The sequence below is a fragment of the Rhea pennata genome, chromosome 28 (assembly GCF_028389875.1).
Source record: "Rhea pennata isolate bPtePen1 chromosome 28, bPtePen1.pri, whole genome shotgun sequence".
In the NCBI taxonomy this organism is placed as follows: domain Eukaryota; kingdom Metazoa; phylum Chordata; class Aves; order Rheiformes; family Rheidae; genus Rhea; species Rhea pennata.
Window position 1 is genome coordinate 2,566,109 of NC_084690.1, and position 22,796 is coordinate 2,588,904.

Genomic DNA, 22,796 nt, shown 5'->3' on the forward strand with positions numbered 1-22,796 from the left:
AAAAGCTCTGTATCTAAAAAGTGATGTTATTGAAAAACAGATTCCCATGAAAGACCAAGATACTTTCATTCAGAACCAAAAACTCTTAAGAGCAACTTGCCCACAAGGAAGGATTTTATAACCTTCATCACTTAACAACAGTCATGCTGGAGAACAGGAAAGTATATATCCTTATAAAATACACACATCCCAATACACATGCAACTATCATCATTTGTAAAAGCCCCTGATTTTCAAGAAGGTCAATAACTCACTGCATAACTTGAGGTGGGGAACTCAAGGGTTACCACAGTATTCAAGTATCACTCCCCCCCCACACACACACAATGTATATAGGTTGTCTTTTAGTTCCACTAAATCTCCCTTAGTGCACACTTTTGTTAAGTGTGCATCAGAGCTGTACTACTGATTCAAAGAAACAAAAACAATACAGCCAGAGTCAGTGATCTTAAATATCCTAAATATCCTATAGAACCATAATAAGAGCCTCTGGTCACTGACCTATTTCCACATGTGAACAGGGCAGAGTCTGCTCTCCCAGGAGTCCTCAAGACCTCCAGACAGTTCTCCCAGATACAGCAGCTACATGCTAGCTACTGCTTTCAAGTGTGCTTTTTCTTATACATATGATTTTACTTTTAAAAGTTGCTCTGAGCTTGTTACGTATTATTTCAATGATGCATCTTCACTTTTAAGTGCTTAAATAGAAATCAAGACTACCTCAGGGTTGTAACAACACTTATCTTCACTAGATTCAATTAAGACTAGTTTTTCCATGGTAAGCATAGAGAGACAGGAACAAGAAGCTCTCCTAGGAAGTCTAGGACCAAAGCAATGAAAACATGGTGTCTAACTTTGACATAGAACAGGGTGGAGGAGAAAATATTTATTACAAAATTTTGATAATGTTAATGCAACATATTCTGAATTCACAATCTGAAAGAGGACATACAGAATCTCAAGAAAAGGCTGTTACCAGTGGCAGGTACACACTTTGATTAATTAACAAGAGAAAGCCACTTAAACCAAAACATCATTTGTTTCACATTAGATAAACAACAAAGATAACAACCAATTTTGGAATTATTAGTAACATTGGTTTTTGCTATTCTGAATAGTTCACCTTACAAAAAACATAACAGAGCTGGGAAAAAAACAAAAAAAAAAAAACAAACAAACAAAAAAAAAAACTTAGTGCTATAAAAAACTATTCAGATGTAGATGATCTCCAGGGGTCCCTTCCAACCTCAACTATTCTGTGATTTCTGTAGTTCCAGTATATACCACATAAATTGAAGATGGATAAAATGACTGGGAAAATGGATTGAAATAAGAATAAAACAACTAAAGAAGTACGCTGTCAAAAAGGCAGGACCCAAACTTGCCTTCATATCAAACCAGAAAGCCAAATTGTTTTAAAATGTCTTCAAGATGGACAAGTATCAACATGATCACCAATGCAGAAAAACCAACATTTCCTCTTATCTAGGAAATTCTTTCTTCTACAACTGTTTTATTAATGTATTTCATTGCACTAGTAAATGCACATAAAGGTTTAAGCATTTAAAAAAAATTATGGCTTCTGTGACAATAACACTGCCTGGAACTTGCATTTTGCTGTATTTCCAGCCCTGTAAGATGCATCCGCCAAAGCTGTAACATCTCTGAAGCATCTGGATCCACCCCCAGAGAGTATAACCATTCAGAGTCTTGGTTTGATAACAAACAGCTGCTTCTTGACAGGTAAAATGTACTTAATATCTAAAATCATCCAGAAAGCAACTCCAAAGTCCTCTATATAAAGGTAACCATGTCAGGCAGAATTCAGGTGATACAAAGAACAGAGGCTCTGGGCCAGAGTATGAGAGATGACTGACTTAAATGAAAGCAGGCAGACTACACTATTCAGAGAATGGTCAAAAATGCATCTCTGACACATCTGAACTGCTTTTTCCCCCCTCTAAAGCAAAATGCTGCTCGAAACACAACTCGCTGACAGACCCTGAAAAACATTTTTACTTTCCGGGGGCCTTCCACACCTTCCAGTTAATATATGGATGTTGAACAGAAATCACATATGTAAAAATCACTAGTAAATTCTCAGAAATAATTAGAGAAAGGGTTGTGCTGAAGTTTTCTCCCTGTTCACAAGCCTATGGAACATGGGAATGAAACAGCCTTATCAGTCCAAATAAGCAAAGAATACTTTAATCCGATGACTTAGTTCCAGAAGGCCCACTGTGAACCTGAAATACAATTCTGTATTAAATTTGCTTCTAAAAATAGAATAAAATTTATTTTATTAGTGGAGAAAAAGCTATCTATCTTAATGTACCATGAACTTTATGTAAACTTTGCTTATAAAACAGTCTTGGTAAGCAAAACATGTCACCTACTCTACAGCAGTAAGTCAATCAAGGCAGTTAACAAAGAGTGTCTTTATTTCACCAGACCTAAAAGGTTTCTGTGCAGTTTTGGGAATCATGTTGATCTGCTGCCTAAGCAGAGAGTAAGTAAATCAGTATGTTTACACAAGTGGAGAAATCTGATGTTTCCAAGGACTGAACAAAGAATCATAGTATTAAAAACATTTTGGTGGTTCTTCATTGTTTATATACCTTCCCAGTGTCTCAAAATGCCGTTTCTGGAATTTTCTAAAAACGCAACCAAAACCTTGTAAGAAATCTGCTATATTTTATGTAAGTTAATAATTCTTTTAAGAAGTAGGAATAAAAATAGACTACCCACTGATCTGATGTGGATGCCACTTTCTCAGTTTGCCAATCTTCAGTACATAAGAAACCATTCTGATCAAAACAAACATCAGCTGATCATCCCATGAAGATTTCAGGAATTGCCTGGATTGCAAAAAACTTCAAGACACCAATTATTAGGATTATTACTAAAATCCAAGGAAGCTCAAAAAAAGCCTCAAATTGAGGAATAAGCACAGAGATAATGTTATGAGGCATAAAATTCTTGACCTCAGGTGGCACGATTACTGAGCATACCTGAGCCAGTCCTCTGAGCTTGTTTAAAAAGATAAAGCCTATAAGCTTAGAACTGTCCAGGAACACCTGTCCAGGAGAAACTGGAAATCCTAAGACACTAAAATGAAGCCACCCCCAAAAAAAGTGGGAGATGAAAAGAAAGAATTAATACTGAGTTATATTTTTTTTTCTGATTGGAAAGCACTTGTAAATTTTTTATTCCTTTCTAATCCAGGGCAAAGCAAAATCCTCCTGCCTCTTTTCAGAATACTAAATAGATGTAACTTCCTATTTTAACTGGATTTTGTTGTTTCCACTAATGATGCTGCATTAGAGTCACTTCGTTGTCAGAAGAAAAAATAATAATAATAAATAAATAAGCAAGCTAGAGAGAAAATAAAAATAGAACAGTTCTAAAATAAATTCATCCAAGACATCAAATATTCCAAAACCTGCACAATACTTGCTGCACATCTAAATTATCCTGACAGCACCCCATTATTTGCATGATTTTGATTGATCACACTTACCAAGTGTCCTAATACATGGTGCATTAAGTCTCAGAAGCCAGAAAGTAAAGTATTAATCCTGAAGTGAACAGGAAAGGCTGTTTAAATAAGATTAAGAAAGAGTGCCTATGTATGTGTGTTTGTGGAAAAGAGAGCTCCCAAGACACAGGACACCACAACTACACACGCTAGGGAAAGAACAGAAACCAAAATGAGAGCACTGTTTAGTTCTGATAGCATAAAAGGAGAGAAACCTGCATTCCAGCCTCATCCATAATTTATGTATGGGGGGTATAGGGGGGGAAGGGAACACAGAGATTTTATACTTTAAATTTACCATGACCAGTTTTACTATTGACTTCATTTCCCTTTTCTTCCTTCACTTTCAAAATGATTCTCCACATTCATTGCATCTCTCTGAAGTGACTAGGCAACAAAACCAAGGGCAGCCAGGATAAGGCATTCCTACTGTTCAATTTACTTCTCAGCAGCCATTCCAGAAGCCCTTTAAGAGACCTCTTCTTAGCTAGGAGAAGGCATTAAAAATATATTATTTCTTCAGATACATGAGTGCAGAATTAAGTACATGTGAGAAGGACAGGAGAGAAAGAGGCTGTCTTTCTGTGGCAGAACTTTTCACTCCTGTGCTATTAGTATTGCAAGAGCCAGCTGGTTACTTGTTCTCTTCTAAGTACCAGTCCTGTGACAGTGCTGCACACACAGAGTACACAAAGCACCTTAACACAGAGGGGAGTGGAATTTGCATGATCTCCAAATAGCTTCATACTGCTGGCCCTGCCAGTGCTAGAACACAAGAAGCATAAGCTGGAGAGGCCATCAGAGCAAAGGACAATAGTCGGTTTCACTGGCTTGTGCAAATCGGAAATCCGCACACAGGGAGAAAGATTACAGAATGTTTTCTGTCATCCCCCTGTTCTGTTCAAATCTTCCAGGTCCTGTGATGCTGAAAGTAAAATGGTACAGTCACTAATAATTCTGTCATTTTCCCTCAGATTTACAAAATACCTCTTTACCAAACAGGACCATAATACTTAAAATGTTGAGACTCTCCCAGTCCTATTTAGATGCATACATACATAGACAAATACACACACAAGAGAGTAGTTTCAAAACGGGTGTAAAGTGCTACATGTATTCACTAAAGTCTGCAAAGTATCCACTCCAAATAACTAAAAATAAACCTTGTCAAAGAGTCCTAAAAATATCATATTTTCCCAGTTTCTTGGACTGTCCTATATTCATATTCTCTCACTCATTCTGTTTCTTCTCCCCTTCTCCCCCCAGTCTTTCCCATCTTTGTAGGAAAAAAAAAAAAGACAGCAAACACTTTGCAGGGCAGGCAAATCTTAGTTCAGTTTTCAGCTGTACCTCTCTTGAGCTACCTTTTTTCCCCTTTAGCTTCCTAAATTACATGAGCACAACAGATTCCTATCCCACAGCTCTGATGAAGTTCACAGGGGGCTGATAGGTAAGCAGGGTTCTAATCTTCAATGGTGAAGCACAGCTCACATAGCAAAGACTAATCTCGGAAGGGTGTGGAATACTTAAGGATACTGCCAATGCTAGCATGTAGATCTGACTGTAAGAACTCTGTTAGCAGCAGCCTTCAGTACAAGGAGCTTGAATGCAGGATTTTTTTCCTTTTCGCAGAAAAAACACCAGCTAAGGGAAGGAACCAGTACCATATACTATTTTATAGTATTTATAAATTTATATAAAGATGGCTTTGATTGCAGATGCACTTATTCTTGGATAGTCTGGAGATGATGCAGCTTAACTATTAAGTTCAAACCAACATTATTCTGTGGCCTCGTAGCTTTATACAAACAGCTATTTTTGTCGAGCATCAGGACTTCAGAGAAGACAATGGTTACTGAGCAGCAAAATTCCATCCCCTCCTACCAAAATTATAAAGTAACAGCAGTCTTAACCTTGCTGCATTTATGCCAGGCTGATAGTTCTCCCAGAGAGCTTTACAAGGCACAATGCTCTGAGAAGAAAATAACCCCAGTTCTGTCCACCCTACACAACAGAAGCTGCTCCCATCAGCAACAGGGAGAAGCAACATTAGAATTGCAGAGAACAGAACTGAAATACAGAACTGAATTTTAAAATCCTTCAAAAAAATACTATTTATGAAGTTGTGATAATAAAACATTTCAGCTACATATTCATTATCTGGCAGGTCATAGTAAAACTGGGAACAGAATAACCATCAACCAAAACTACAGTGCCACTCAGCTCCTTACTCCTAAACTCCTTAAATGTCCATAAATCTTTTCAAGTGATCTTAGATTAATTGTGATAAAGTAACTTTCCCATTTGAATAGAGCTGATTAAAATTGTTATGTTGAACTTAAGTTTTTTTTTTTTTTTTTTTTTTTTAAGTGGTTTGGGTAGTGGCAGATAGAGCATTTTACTCCTTGTGCTTGTTAAAAAATTGCTAAACCTCACTGTGAAATTGCTGTTTGTGAGTCAACATTAGTTAAGTTTCAGTTTCTCAATTCAGTTCAAGTTTCCACCATCAAATTTATCATTATTTTCCTCTAAATTTTTTGAACCTAGGCAAGAGGTCAAAGAACAAGTGTTCTAAAACAGCAATGCTCTCAGTACTAGTAGAAGTCACTACAGGGAACACTGCTCAACACCTCTCTGAGGGACATTACCACCATCCCAGGCTCACTCATCCAAATCACAGATCAGGCAGATTAAAAATAGCGGCTGTACGCTAAATGAACCCGAGACTGGTCATTGAGACCGAACGGAACAAGGGATTACGTGACCAAATTTGAGAGAGAAGGGGAGACCAGCCTGATCACCTCTCCAGACAGCACAGTTGAAAATGAAGAAGGGTACCTATCCACAACCAAATTGCCAGTCAATGCACTATCTATAATACAGTCTCCACAAGCTTACACTTAAAACAGCTCCTTGAACAAGGTTAGAATTTGGTATTTCTAGAAGGGAAAGAAAAGGGACTTAAACTTCACAGACCACTAACTTCCTGTCTCCATCCACAATAGGAAATGCAAAGTCTCCCGTATATGACTCCATGACACCTGTGGTAGCAGAGAGAAAACAGATGACGAACAGTAGCAAGTCAAAGCACTCTGAAAACAGATGTGATGTACACCAGTGTAAACTGATGGCTCAGTACTTAATCACTTAAAAGGATATAAAGAGTCTTTAAAGTCTGAGCTTTGGGAAAGGGGTTAAGGCATTTAAATTGAGAATTACTACGAGTTTTGAGAAAGAACTTTCCAACCTTAAATTGATTTAAGATTGTGATCCACTATGGAACTAGCAAAGCATTAGCTGTACCACAATTATAGCAACCACTGCCTCAGCTACACCTGACTGTAAAGTTAACATTATACCTGCTCACCAGATCTAGAGCTGCATTAAGTCCTTGTATGAATACAAAGTTCACTGCAAACTTGAAGAAGAAAAACTAAAGGATGAAGTTGGCTAAGAAGATTCTTGAACTGTTGCCTTGAAACCATTTCAACTGATTAAAGAATTAAATAGTGAGGATTTTTAACCCCAAATTAGTTTATAGAGTGCTTCAAAAATTATTATGAAAAATCCTCTCATATTAAACTTTTAACAATAGCAGATACAAACATGTTCTCTCCATATAAACAAATTCAAAGCTGCTTGGTTTCTGGATAGAAACCGTTAACCCTCATCACCCTGATTAATTACTTTCTATTTTTAAATCTTGAGAAAGGCCATTACTACAGTTCCTTTCAGAATACACACATAGGAAACCAATAGGCAAACCCCCTCCATCTATTTGGTAAAAATAGAAAGTAAATTGACCACAGCAGTACCTTCTCCCCCCCCACATACACAAAAAAAGCTGCAGACCAATGGAGCTTCCCTAGTATCCTTCTCTTCTCCCCCCCCCCCACCCTCCATGCTACACATCATCCAGTTGGGAGAACACAGTAAAGAGCAGTTTGTCTAGTTACAGTCAAAGCAGGAAGTTAAGGCCAGAAGATCAGTCCAGAAGCAAACACCATAAAGAATTACTGCTAGACTTGGTTCTCTTTGATTTGGGCACTATATATTTAATTAATAAGGTTAGCTTAGCTCCAGTGTGAGTTGATGTGAAAGTGTGATACACTCTAGAATTTGTGAAGCACATCAAGGGCACTGCCTTCACCTACCTACCTCTAGGACCTCTGGAGGGTTTATTTCACGCATCCAAGTTGACATATCCTGTAATTTCCCCTCCCATAGAACTGTTAGGAAGAAAAACTTCTGTATAATGTATAAAGGCGTGAGGATAAAAGCAATTCCAGAAAACTATCACTATCTAAATAATTCCATTTGCAAGTTATTGCAAAGCTGATGAGTTACCAGCTCAAAATAGAGCCTTTTCCAACTTGGCTCCAACACAAGTTAGATCAGCCTGAAAATACCTCAAACTCAGTAAAGACAAGGGGATGCTTAATATCCTGATGAGCATTCCTTTGGGTCTTGAAAGGGATCTCTTGCCTTAACAGCAGTGAGATACAAACAGGTTTTCCACTTAGAAAGCCATTTTATGGCCTTGAACTAGCAACAACCTGCTATGCTGACTAAGATTCCTTTTTAGTCTGTGGGCGCGAATCCTGATGATCTCGTGAATATTAGGAATACTGTATCTCTAGAATGAGCAAAATGATGTTGTTCTGTGCTTTTACAATATCCTATGAATGTCAGATGAACATCAAGGTGGTCTAAATCTCTACCCAGATGGGTTTTTTTTAAGTTGAAATACTCTCAAATCTTTGCTAAAGGCCTCTAAGCTTTAACTTAACATACCATCTTCAGATTCTCATGTACTTAGATTTATAGTTTTGCCCCTGAAGAACAGCCTAAAAAATCTGTTCAAACAAAGAGAATTCATACACTCATTGTTTTATTAGTATTGTGAATATATTTAGGAATATTTATATATGCATATATATGCAAGCACAGAGGAAACTGTTTACTGGAAAAAAGTGCTGACAAATGATGAGCAATTTTCTAATGCATTTAGTTTAAATCTCCTAATACACATGCTCCCCCATAGTAAGGTCTTCCTTAAAATATGACAGGAAGTGCCTATTTGCTTTTCCTATTCACACTAATTCAGTTCTATTGTTGGTTGAAACAAAAGTCTTTCAACCTACATCACCCGTTCCCAGGACATTTGACACCAGTTTATTAATATCATAAACGTAAGAGGCATAAGTGGCAGAAATCCAGACCCACTCCTGGTACTTATCTTAAATAACTTTAGAAAGGTGAGTGAATAGTCTCACAGATTGTAGAACTATAGCATTTATTCAAAATTAGCAATAAGTAGTTAAAGATCACAGCTTCTCCTCAAGCCTGTTCTTTGCAGTGGCTGCAATAATATATAATCCCCCAAAACAGCTGAAGTTTGTCCACAAGCTTTTCTCTCTCCAACCAGTAGTATTGCTCTGCCTTTAACAAACAAGTGATCAAAGCCAAATCCAGTATCTCTGTGTTTTTTTTAAATGCCAGCCAGCTGTTGAATGTGAATGCCATAGTGGGATTCAGCTTTCTAATTATCATAAAACTCAGCCTGTTGAGAGCTTACAACATGGGAATCTTAAATCCACTTTCAGGTAGGGAAAGAGGAAGAGTCCATCCCCCCTTTCCAAGGATCTGTGTCACATTTAATTTTACACCAATCCCTTCTCCATTGATTTAAAAACTCATCACCACTCAAGGCTAGAATCATCATAAAGATTATGAATAGTAATCACCAACCTCTTGGTAGCATGATCTTCTGAAGCTGTGTACCCCTAGATTAAGTTCCTGCCTAACACTTCACCAGAAAAATGTTTGTGATATGAAATATAAAGGAGGAGAAAAAAAAAAAACATTAAATAGAGAAAATATACCATGTAAGAAATAGGTGTGATTAAAAAAAAAAACTAAATATATTACAGTTAGTAACTTGGTCATTTTGAAAACATCTACTAAATAAAACACCACCTGACATTTTAGGTATCTGGCCTAGGTATATACATGCCCATTCCTGTCACAGCATGCATCACTTCTACTTAACCTGAAAAAAAGGAAAAAAAGGAAAAAAAAAAAAAACCACACCACACACCACTGTATAGTTCTGTGGTGCTGCAGCAGTAAAATTTTGCCTAAAAGAAGGTTTTTTTTAAGCCAAAGTGAAGTCTTAGCTAAAATATGAGCACAGCAGAATATGAAGCTTATGGTTTGCCCGAAGGGGGAAACTGGCAATGCCAATGTCTGCTTCTAGATCTACAGCGTATACTATTGAGGAAGCATTATAAGTATTCTTGCAACCAAAGTGATAATTTGGTTAAATGACACAAGAAATAAAAAGGGCTTCCTCCACTCTGAATTTTCCCACTTCATGCATTTAATATCACAGAGATTTTGCATTTTTCAAGCATACCTTATCCTTTATAAGTATCATATACAGTCCACATTAGTTATATTTCCAATTTTTATGGAAACACTGTCCATTCAGTAAAACCTATATAGATTTGTAAGAAGTCTTCCTGGAGAATGATGACATAAGGGTTAAATAGTACGTGTATTGTATAGAATTTAATGAGTTACTGATTGTTTTTGTCCATCATACAATTGCATATAGATCATACCTAATTATAGGAGAACAAAATTAACTCAAGCAAGAACTAGCTTCATGCCTAAAATTGCTTCATGCAAGATCCCCTTAGGTGCACAAGTGTCCTGTCACCATCATGCACAAAACTGAGGGATTTACTGAACAGTATCAGGAGAACTGAGAGAAGCAGACTTATAAATAACAGATTTGATTACTTTGGTTGTCCCGCAGCATTCGTCTAGCCTTAGTACTCTGGTACATGACTTGTTCCAACATACTTTCTGTCTGCAGTTTTACAGTGCATCAGTAATAAAGCTACAGCAAAACTGTTTCTGCATACCTAATTTCCAACAGCAAGAGTTTTCACTGCTAATACTGCTAAGGACAGAAATTCAGGATTACACATTTTCCAGAGTGAGCTTTATGCTAGAACAAAAAAGTGGAATAACCTCTGTTCAGAGGATGACGTCACTCCTATTTCTCACCTTTTTGAAAACATTCTTGCTTACTTGCAGATAAAGGGCATCCTATTAGCCATATGAAGAATAAAGATTCAGAAGATCAGAAGAATTCCATTTCAAACCTCTGTTCTCTACGAAAAACCTGGAGTCTTATAACTAAAATGACAGTAATAGTAAATACTTACTAGGCTGTTTCAGGATTCATACATAATGTTTACAAAAATGCTCCAGAATTCTTATATGAAACACACTAAAGAAATGTACGTTATACTAAGTATCAGGATTCCTAAGAAACACACTAGAAGAATTAGATAAAGTTTTATTTAGGCTTTTTTTTATTCTCACTGGAAGAAAAAATTCTAGCCATGTATTGATTCCCCCCCCCCCAAAAAAAAAGCCAATTATCCAATTACCCCACGTAGCAGAAGTCCTTTTCCATATTTTCAAGCTGTTTTATTTATACTTTCGTTTTCTTAGGAAACTGTTCTCAATATGCCTGCCATGAAAAAGAATGTTTTTTTGAAAAATCTCAGCAAGCTCAGAAATATCATCTAGGTTAAAAAAAACATAACACAACAACAACCACCCCCCCCACACACTATCAGGGTTAAGCTATTCTTCCCAATAAGCTACATCCAATTACTAGTAGGAAGTCCCTGCCTTCTGTGGGTTTTGGGCTAATTTCCATCCAAAACCAGTGTGCAATTACTACATTAGTAAGAAATTGCCAATGTGATTTTAGATATTAACAAAAACAAGAAAAAAAAATTAAACAATATGGGTAGCTAAGCTCTGAAGTATATGCTTGTGAGACTATAAAATCTCCATAGCTGAAGGTTTTTTTTTCCCTAATGAATATTCATTGAGTGTAACACATACAGTTGAAAGCTTTGCATTTAGAGAACAGACTAGCAAACTCCCAAGGTCCTGTCAGCCCTATTTTCTGTGATACAATCCTCATTCTGTTGTGACAGCTGATAAACACATTCATTGATAACCAGGAGCTCAGCAGAGCACCAAAGAGTCTACCACTCAAAGCATGGATTTCACGAATGCCAAAGTTATTTTTATGCCTTTTGACTCCCTTTGGAAGAGGATTTCTGTTTTGTCAAAAAAATATTAAGGAGAAACAAGTCTAAGGGAAAATCAGCCACACGGACTAGGTGAATCTTAGAAGTGTGCACTCTGATGCCTTTCCTTCTAGATCACAGAACGTTTCTAAGTTTCTCATCAAGACAGTAAAATATCTCAGCCAAGATACCTTACATCAAATAATGTCTAAACATAAAACCTGGCCCTGTTTTACTTACTCAAGATTAAGTATATTCTTCTAGATAGCGCTGGAAATATTCATCACAGAACTAGCTATGTACTAGTTCACTGAATCAAGCATTCAATCAGCACAAACATTAAAGATTTTTTTCAGTGAACGGCCAGATTAAAACATAAATAATCTCTGCAGCAAGTTATATTTACTTACCACATGGCTTTTCAAGAATAAAGCTTTTCAATACCAACAAAGAAAACACACCTGCTTCTGCTTCCATTTGGGCATTATTTCATTATCCTTTCTTCTGTGCTCCAATTTGATCATTCATGAGTCCTTGAATTTAATTTAAATCAATAACTATTTACTCTTCAATTCCTTCTGACAGCCCCCCACCTCAATCTATAAAAACATTCCTCATCCCACCACAGTATATATACTGAGGTACACATAAATAGTATAGACTGAATAGTCCTCAGAAGACCTTACTTTAGATCCTTCCAGGAGGCCTGTTTGTGTTCCAAAGTAGTACAGAGCTATTTATGGAAAAATCTCAGCTGAAACCGCAACCAGAATTTCAATGGGCTACACAGCACAGAAGAGCCAGTGGTTAGTTTTCTGTTTGCAAATGACAATATATTTGGAAATAATGTTCTGTTATTGCTCTGCATGTACATAACAGAAGCCTTTAAGCAATGCCTTTCTTGATTTGTCACTGTGAACATTACAGATTAAGAGCACTAATCTTGATTTTTCCCTTTTTGCTGAAGCTATTCCAAAACAGACACTGCAAGTTAAAAAGCTGTTAACAGGATTTTAGAAAAATATAATCTGGCAATGACTTTCAAAATTGGCTACTAGAATTCTGTGGCTTGATGTGCTTTTCTCCTGTACATACATACACACACACAAATCTATATATATATTTACACACACATGCATATGAAAACATATCCTGAAAACTATTGCACAGTTTCAGCCTCTTCTGAGAAATTATTTGACCAAAGCTTTTATTTCAGGTGCAAAAGCTAAGGCCAAAAATTTAAGGCTTTTAGTCCTCAAATATCAGGCTATTAAATGCAAGTGACCACTGTTCCTCAGTCATATGGAGAGTGCCTCCTTCAAAGGAATCAAAATGAAAGCAAAAAAAAAAAAAAAAATCACTCTTACCTACCATAATGGAAGGAGGGGAGGGGGGAAGGAGGGAGGGAGGCACACTCACTAGCAGGATTTCAGGCAGCTTGCCGGAGAGCACAGCGCCTGTGAAGGTCACAAGTACAACTTAAGTTTCCAGCAGAGATGAATACACAGTTCTGACTATTAAATGAATGTAGAATAAAAACTTCATATCATTTTACTCACCATGGACATCCACTCCTTTACTAGCTCATTTTAATACTTAAATCTATTTCTTTTCCAGTCATGCTTGGAAGCTGGAAAATAGCTTCCTTTACCAATTGCTTTGTCCACTTGGCAAGTATTCTCCTCTGTTTCTATTCTAGCCCAAGCATACATGTTTCAGCTTCTTAAAACAACAACAACAACAAAAAAAAAACACTTCTTAAAGAGAGGATAATACTACTTTGTGGCCTGGATTTTCACATTTTTAATACTCATTTCTCAAAGCAGTGCATAAGGAAATACACAAATCTTCACACCTCTGTAAAGCAGACCCTTATAATTGGAGCACATTAAAAACCAAACTCTATGGATCTAAGCTACAGACTGACCTTATCCATAAGTAAACCATTCTACTTCTTTCAGCTTCCCTCAGCTGTCAATTAGGAGATTAAGACCCTTTCATTGGATCTTGGAAAAGTTATTTAAGTGCTGCAAACCATACAAAACATTTACTAAAATTATCATTACGAAGAGATCTCATACTGCCTTGCAATAACTTTTAGAAGTTTTTGAACCTCATTTTGGGAGACCAGGCATACTAGTTTTTACAGATAAGGAAAGCAAAGCAAGGAGGGGTTAAACAGCTTACTGACCTTTCAAATAGCAGATAAAACTTGACTCAGCATGATTGTTTTGAATTATCTGTATTTCTAGCCTTCCTTTTTGTGAATTCTCCCCTCAGGGTGATTAAGTTTAGTTTTTTTTTTTTTTTTTTTTTTTTAACCAAACTTGGTAAAAACAGATGAGTAGTAACAGCCATGGTTTTTTTTAGAAGACAAACAAACTAACTTGAACCTCATTCAAACAACACTGGTTAGAGAAAACAAACTGGAAGATGCCAGACAACTTCCAGTTGAACATTATATAATTGTATGACTTCTGGAAAAAAACACAACTATAAACAAGCTTACATGACAAAAGAGGCTGTGTACATGACCTTATGTTGATGACTTCTTTGAGAAGACAGCAACCAGCAAGGAAGAAAGATTAAGCCAGAAGTGCTCCTACACAGGATGCAGTCTCTCAATAATGAGATTTTTTTTTTCCAACCAACATAGACACTTCATTGTTGCACAGGAACAGGAATCCTGAGCAATAGAACAGAGATGAGACCTAGTAGGACAGTTGTAGACTACTTAGATCATACCTAACTCATTCTCAGAAGCAGCAGAATACTGGTAAGTGCTACAGAAACAACTAGATGCCTATTATTCCAAGGTCTGATACTTGAGTTTCCTCAGGTTAAATCAAGGAAAACAATCCACAAGCTCCAGGGAGTTAACAACTTTACCTACATCTTAGGGAGCATAAAAAAGCAGCCATTTTCTTAGTGTACTTTTCTCTGAGGCATCTAAATGTTGTTAGATACAAAATTGCTGGGTCAAGCACAGCATATGCCTGATCAAGCAACAGGATTGATGTGTTACCAGCCCTCACAACTCTTAAGGATGGGTTATCACTTCTGAAAGGCACTGAAGTAAACAGAAAGATCCTAGACATTTATTGAAGACAGACAAAGTAAATATTCAACTTTGAAAACCAAGGCCTGAAGCTATGAAAAAAAAAAAAAAAAAAAAACAAAGAAGAGCAGAAGGTCTCTACAGAAAGTCTATAAAATTTTGGCAAAAAAACTTTAAAAACGCTGCTGTCAGTTCTACATTTTGTCCTGATAGTTTATGAATGCTTCCCTATTACCTCTATAAAGCAGTGTCCCTTTCTCACTGCCACACCGTACGAGGAAAAAATTGATAGTTTCAACTTCAACTGTTCTTTATGTTTATATTGATGCTTTAGAAGGAGTGTCAAACTTAAATCCCAGTTCTGTGGAGTTTTCCATATGACATGCCAACTGTAAGCACAAAAAAGGCTGGAGGAAGTTGAGCAAGTTGTTCACAATGCCTTAGTTTCATATAGTACCTTAAAACCATTATCACAGCTCAGAGAAGCAATCCATCCATCCACCCATCACGTCTCATGTTCCATTCCTGTGCCACCTCCACTCCCACCCCACCCCAGTGATCCCTTACAATGTCACAAATTAGATGAAGGAACTAACTCAGGATCCTGACAACACCAACAAAAAAAGGCATTTGATTTTCATTCAGGTCAATTCCCTGAAATTATTACTATGCAGCTACATCAGCATTTGTGCCAGCACAAAGCAGGAACTGGTACAGGTACAAGGAAGGACTAACTCTTTCAGAAGCAGCAGTTACTTGAAGTGACTAAGAACCTACAGACATGTCAGGATGCAATTTGAATTCTAATTCCTCATTCTCTACCCAGATCACATTTCACTTCAAAACAATTCAAACAGGGCAATTATTAAATCCAAGATTTTTGTTTTTAATTCTATCAGTATTCTTATTAATGAATCCATATATGATGTACTAAAATCAGTATATGAGAAGTAAGTATTCATTTTTGGTTATGCACCTCCATTGAATAAATGCACAGGATTGCTCAAAAAAAAAATCTCTGAAAGTCATTATACGTTTTATGAGTTCACACTAGAAACTGATTTCAGTACGTACCTCTTGTCCACTAGGCCAGTTTATTTTTTTCCCAAATATCTTACATGTTTAAAGCAAGTCCTTTGTACTGAATTCATAAGCACTGTACACAAGCAAACATAGATCACAATTAATATGAATCTTCTAACCTTTTTCTACTAACATCAGAAAGACTGGCAGCAATCACTACTTTTAAAAATCAAATAATGGTCCCTAAAAACATTTGGCACTTGAGGAAAAGAGGAGAATATACTTATTAGCACTTAATAGACAAGAACAAATTAGAAATGATTTTAAGTTTTAAATAAACTAATGTAGTCTGAAGTTTCAATTACCTTAATTGTTCCTGAATATATCCAATTATCTTTTCTCAACTTCGCAAAAAACATCAAGCACTAATTCTATGTTTGTTTGGAGATCACATTATTCCTATAACATTAATTCAAGAACTGCAATTGAAAATGTAAACTGCAACTGAAAATGTAAAGAGAAACACTGCTACACAAAATATATTCTACATACCTTAGAAACCAATCTTTCTTACAACACAACTCTTCATAACCCTAAAATTTCTTCCTACTGTTCCAAAATTAGATGCAAGCGTAATTGCCTATGGGGTTTAACATGTGACTGAAATAGGCTGGTTTTCTTAATGGTACTATCACTTGTGGATTGCCAAGAGCAAAATACATTTTTATAAAGGATGTCTGACAAAATTAATAATTTCTCCTCCAGTGCTTAACAAAAGCACGGTAAGTTAAAAGAAAAGCTTGAAGCCGCTTCTACTTGTGTAACAAAATCTCTGTTGTGCACAGAAACCTCAAATAATTGTTTTCAGTAATATTGTAAACTCACAACAGTAGCACTCTACCTGAGGTCTTATTAGCCAACATACTCATTTTCAAAGGAAATGTAACAGTCTGAAAACTTACAGTCCCTGAAAAGAACGAGGCAAGATGACCATCATATAGCACTACATGCTGCCCCGAGCAACATCCTAAAACAGTCTAGAATGACTGAGGAGCCAGAAAACAAGCAATTGTACGTTTAATAAAGGAAGCCCTGCTATATAAAATCGTAGCACAAAAACCCAAATATCAGTGCTTTACCTCTTTTAAGACAAAAGGCATCTTTTTACACTGTCTCCTTAGTGGAAAGCAAACAGCTCTCAATTTTCTCTCTCCCCATTTCCACAAAGGCTCATACAACAGAGTAAATGAATGACAACAGCCTTTGCGTTTCCAGCTTATTTACATAATAACCCTATGAGAGTACCATTTAGATAGCGCGTGCTTTAGGAGTATAACAGAGCTATAAAACAATATAATGAAATTCCATTATACATATTCCACTGGGAAGTTTAAGATGTAGAATGTCATCCAACAGATGTAATCTTGTTCTTACCTTTTTTAGACCTACTGGTGCTTCATGAAAAAGATTATTCCAAATTTGTTTGGCTCAAGCATTCGCTCCTGCATTTCTCTTCTCATTTTGTTTTCATTAAAATATGATAGCTGTCGTCTCTACTCGCATTCTACTTATGTCAAAGCTTTCCCTTCCCTTTTTTCTTTTAAAAAAGGAAAAACCTAAGTTTCACATAATTAATTACTGCTCACTTGTGACTTGTCGTACAAGCCTCCTTGCTCCAAATATTGTAGCCTAAGCTATCATACTGTATATTACAGTGCATTGAATAAAAAGGAAAAAAGATCTGAAATAACATTAAGGTAGTAGCAAAATAAGCTTATAGTAAGAGAATTGCTTTTGGAGAACAGTGTTTGCTAAAGAGGTAAGAATACACGGTAGCCTTAATTTGATACCATCAGTAATTGATGTTCTTACTGCAGGAAATACAGTACATAGCAGAGAACATGTTTTAATTGCATGCACACACTCACAGAGTATTGAATACAAAGAAGGCCTCATTCTACAGCACCCTAAGTGCAAGACAGTACATTAGTTTAGGTGAAGTAAGAAGTCCCAAACAAGGGATCAGGTTTTTTAAAGCATACTAAGAGGGATAAGAAAAAACTATCATTTGTTAGACTCTTTGTAAAACTTACAGTAATCAGTAATACATCTCCCAGTTAAGTGGTATGTCTTTTCAACAACTTGCAGGAAACTATCACTGTATTGATACAAACACAGCTAACACTACTAAACAAATAGCAAGTTTGTCATTCCCACATATTGCTTGTGCAGACACTGGAGAAAGAAAAACCCATTTCATGTGTACTAGTTCTGCTACAGAAAAGTGTCAAAAAGATTATTTATAACCTAGCGATAACTGACATTCATGTGTGTGTGTGTGCGCGTGCCAAAAAAAGTCTTCAAAAAAACCTCAAGAACTGTCACACTGAGAAGCAGTCTCACAACTGGCTTATACCTACCCTAAATTTGTGCTGCTACCAGTTAAGGCTGCTCTGAATTTCCCCACTTGCCCTCAGTGCATGTTTTCATCACCTCCTCTTTACAAAATACATTTATTTTCAGTGACAGTACAGTCTTAGCCCAATTTCAGCTAGCTTAAGTCTTTACACCTTAAAAAAAAAGAAAAAAAGAAAAAAAAAGAGAGAGAGAGAGAGAGAGAGAGAGAAAGGATCAGCAGTGATGTGGGATATCTGTCATATCTGTCATTCATTACTGTACCATACCAAACTGTTTTATTTGGCCAGTATTTCAGTTTGGTCTCTCAAGATTACCTTGCAATTTTGATATTAGATATTGTATTGCTGGCCTTCAGACAGCACATGCTCAAAGTACATCTTGAACAGCAAAGTTTAAGTCCTTTAATTTATTTTACCATTTGTATTAGCTGAGCACTTGCAGGCCAGGCTAGACTGTACATAAAGTCCTATAGAAAGATAGATCCTCTTCCAGTGTTCCTCATGTTCCCCTCAGCCACCTGACCACACGCCTCACACTATGCTGTCACAAGCACGCACAGAGCACCAAAAACCAGATCAGGGTTCAATTCAGCTGGAAAATAATCCAGCAAACCCCACAATTTTCAGTATTTTTCAGCTGGATCAGTTTCCCAGATCAGTTCATTGTGCAGTTACATGAACACTTCCTCCAGCAAAGTGCAAAGGAGTGCCTCGTTAAGCAGAAACACTGCCAAACATGCAGCCATGGCCTAAATAGGCAAGTCAGGGGAAAGCAGGAAAAAAAAAAAAAAAAAAAAAAAAAAAGAGAGAGAGAGTGAGAGAAACCATACAGCTAGAACACCCACCAGCTCTTACCTCTTTCTTCAGCATTACATCCAGTGGGAGTTTTCTTCTTCTTTTTAGATCTTCCAAAACATATTCTATGATGATGCAGCCACTCAAAATAGAATCTTTAAAAACTATGAAGCTTTCAAAGCAAACTAAGAGCTATAATCCGCTAGGATTTTCAGTGATAGCTGTGCTGCCCTGGAGCTGCATTTATTTGTATGGTTGGAGTCTTATGTCTGGTCACTATCACATCCGTATCTAAGATAAAAATTATTTGGGATAAGAACTGGGTTTTCCTAATTCAAGCACAATGATAACAGCAAAGCATCATAGGAAAAACAGTAGTGGTCAGCATGACTGACAATCTGAAGTGCACTACCAAAGTAATATCAAGAGAGAGGACTAAACCTCTGGGGAAATAAACAGCCTCCTACTATTTAGCTCTTTGCTAAATGCTCTTTGTTTTGGGGGACTTTGCATAAATGCACACTTTAGTTGATTTAGACCAGCAGTTCCTAGAATACAGTAGCCTATTTCTCTTCCTAGATACAGACAGCCATTCTATAAATGGCTAGAGATAAAAAAGCTAAAACACACAAGCAGATTTAAGAATGCAGAAGAGGATTATGACCTTGGGTCTTTTTATTTTTTCATATTTCAAACTATCCCTTTAAGAAACTTGTTACTAGTCCCTGAGCTGCTCCTTTTAACTCATGTTATTAAATAATCACATACAACATAACTGCAGCCCTCAAAAATCCAGATTAAGCTCCCTCCCATAACTACCCCCTAATCTTTCTTCAGCATTATTATCCCTGTCTCTTAATTCACGCCTTCACTACTTTTCTCACCTCTTACTGTATCTGCTCCCATTACAATAAAAGAAAGTCTATCAACAACTTCTGCAATAATGACGTCGTTTCTCTTCTGTGACTCCTACCCACAGAAAAAGCCAGGTAGGAGCCCTCCTTCCCAACCAATCCCAGCAACATCGCTCCATCTAGAAGGTATAGCTCCTAGGAGTCAACTGTTGGTAAGCCTAGAGAACAGGCAGAGCAAGAGTCTGACAGGGCAAAGATAATCATCTTCCTGCAAGGGGGTTCAGAACCCTAACCCACTATTACAGATAGATGCTACTTGACAACCAGAAAGTTTTCTGATAAAGCGAGAGAAGATGGTGAACTTCAGACAGACATAAACCACTCTTTGCAGCAGTCCTCCTTCCTGTCTTCAGTTTTTCGTATTGCAGCTGAGATAACTGTTTTGGTAAATTGAAGACAAACTGCTATTAGTGACCCAACAACAGTTCCCATAGCTGCTCTGCAATTTTAAAGTCTGCCAAAAACAAACATGAAACTACATTCAAAAAATATATTATACCTAGAATCAAATACAGAAAACACTCCTATAGAAGAAAAAATGTCACGTCTAGGTTATCTCTCTGACCACAAACACAATTTGGTTAGAGAGAAGTAAAAGGCTTCCTCTGTTTATAATCTGCAGAAACTGTGAAACAGGCTATAGCAATATTTTGACTACAAATTAGTAAACATGAAACAAGCAGTACATTAGCAACAAAAAGCATGGAATGGTTTTAAGTATGGTACTTTAAGTCAGCACCCACAGCAAATACTCCAGGGCCTCACTTGGAAGCAATTCAGGCATGAAATAGTTAAAAGAACTTGTCAAAAAATGAGAGGCAACCACTCAGAGTTGAAGCTTAGGACTTAAGGTCCTGGCTCCCAGCCTTGGACACAGTCTATCAGACTTTCACATATCTTTAGATTACATTTGAAAGAGCATTTAGATACAGCAGCTTGATTCTTTTCTGTCTGCCAAGTAATTAAACAAAATTAACTTAATTTGTTTTGAAGAACAAAGCTGTTCCATTAAGCAACTTTCCAGTTTTCAGACAGTTTAAATTCACAGTTCTTGGTTGTTTCCAACAGGAGTTGCTGTATCTTAGAGAATATAACAGCAAACCTCCCCCCCCCCCCAAACACACACACACACACCCCAAAACAAAGGAACTGCAGAAAATCTCTGTAATCATTTTCAGCAGACATCCCATAGAGGAAGTTTCTAGGAAAACACAGTAGTATCAGCTCTAGAGCATTTCTGGACAGTTAAGTCCTACTTGCACAGAAACAAAAACATTACAAAAGAAAGTAACAATTTACAGATGCTTTTTTATACTCTGATCATTGAACTTATAAAGGACAATGGCTTTTTGCTCTTCTCCATTGGAGAAGTCTTGTCTAACCCAGTGTCCTGGTTCTGCACTCTCCATAGTAGATTGAGTCTACACGTTGAGCACAGGAACGCTGTACGATTGGGTTCCAGCCAGACAAATGTAAAGTTGAAGAGGGAGAAAAACTTCTGCTGAGCATGCAAAGAACTAGCCACTTCGGAAACAGAGGTGGTACCAGTCACACCCACATTGGCCTTACGCAATGGGCCCCTATATGCCAAAAGCACACTCTTTTGCCCTCAGTTAAAATAAAGGGCCCCAACCATATTAAGCTGACAGTCAGAATTCACAGAATGGGTAAGGTAAAATTCAGTTTATAACTTGAGTTCTCTAATCTGATAGGGCCAGGCCACAGCTTACAACCAAAGAGAAACTCCATCTATACTAGAGAGGCCAATTCTTTATTCCTCAAGTTAGCAAAGCTTTGCTATAGCAGAATCACACAGACAGGCCCTGAGTGTAAAGTCACTGCCATCTTCTCAAACTTCAAGAACAGTTCTTTCTCTTCCATTCTCATTAGCAATAAATATATATATATATATATATGTTTTATCACATCCATCTACCACACAGTGCTTATAAAGCCAAGCAAAAAAAAAGTTTATGGTCCAGCCATCTAAACCACCAAATATTGACTTTCTAGTATATAGCCATTCTAGTCTAAATATCTTAAGAATTATAGGTTGTACATATTACACATGAAGGTGACAAGGTCAAATTTGACCTCAAATCTACCATTCACTGTGCACTAGCACTCTTACCACACTAAATAGTGTTACTGTTATTTTTATTAAAAGAATTATCCTCTATTGGGCTGTATTATAGGCAACATTGCAGAGACATTACAGAGTTTTACATTATATTGATTAATGAAATTAAATCAATGCCATTTTCCTAGCTGACACATACTAGTTTACTTTATGCACAGGTACAAAGTAAAGCGATAAGCTAGATTTAAACAAAGAAAAAGTTTACCCACAAAGTTTAATCAGCATGGTAAAACTGAAGATAGCCTGGGTTTAGCTGAAACTGTTTTTATATAAAGAAGAGCTTCCAATACAAATATTGCAACACTGTATTACTAATAGGAAGAAGACAGAAAATGAAACATGCCTCTCCCTTGTCTTTCAATCTTGTTTTCTTCATCTTGTTTTCAGTGAAGTTTCAGTATTCCACAAAGGTTTTTTTCATGTGAGCTCTCCAGCCATTTAAAAACCCCAAATCCATACCCTAGATACTACCCTACATAAACTGACATTATCCTCCAACAGTCACAGACATCCAATTAGAATCCACACCTGTTAGCTTGCAGACCGCAGCAGTTAAGAATCACTTAAGTTTCAGACAGCAAAATTTTCTTTTGCTTTCCTCATGATGCCAGCCACAAGAAAGAAGCCAGAAAAGCAGGGAGAAAAAAGGTCAGAATAGACATAGAGACACTATGAACTTGTCCTTGGGCATTTTGAAGGAGGAGGACCAAAAGTATGCAAAACTGCTATTCCAATTTTGTAAAAAGCAAACAAAACCCTACAAAAGGCTTCATTTCAGTAAAGGGATG

At 36.9% G+C, this 22,796-nt stretch overlaps 1 protein-coding gene across 1 annotated transcript in view; it reads right to left on the reverse strand.

Annotated features, from left to right (window-relative positions):
• Nucleotides 1–22,796, reverse strand: part of PPP2R2A (protein phosphatase 2 regulatory subunit Balpha) — a 45,420-nt gene that overhangs the window by 17,934 nt on the left and 4,690 nt on the right. The window lies entirely within an intron of this gene.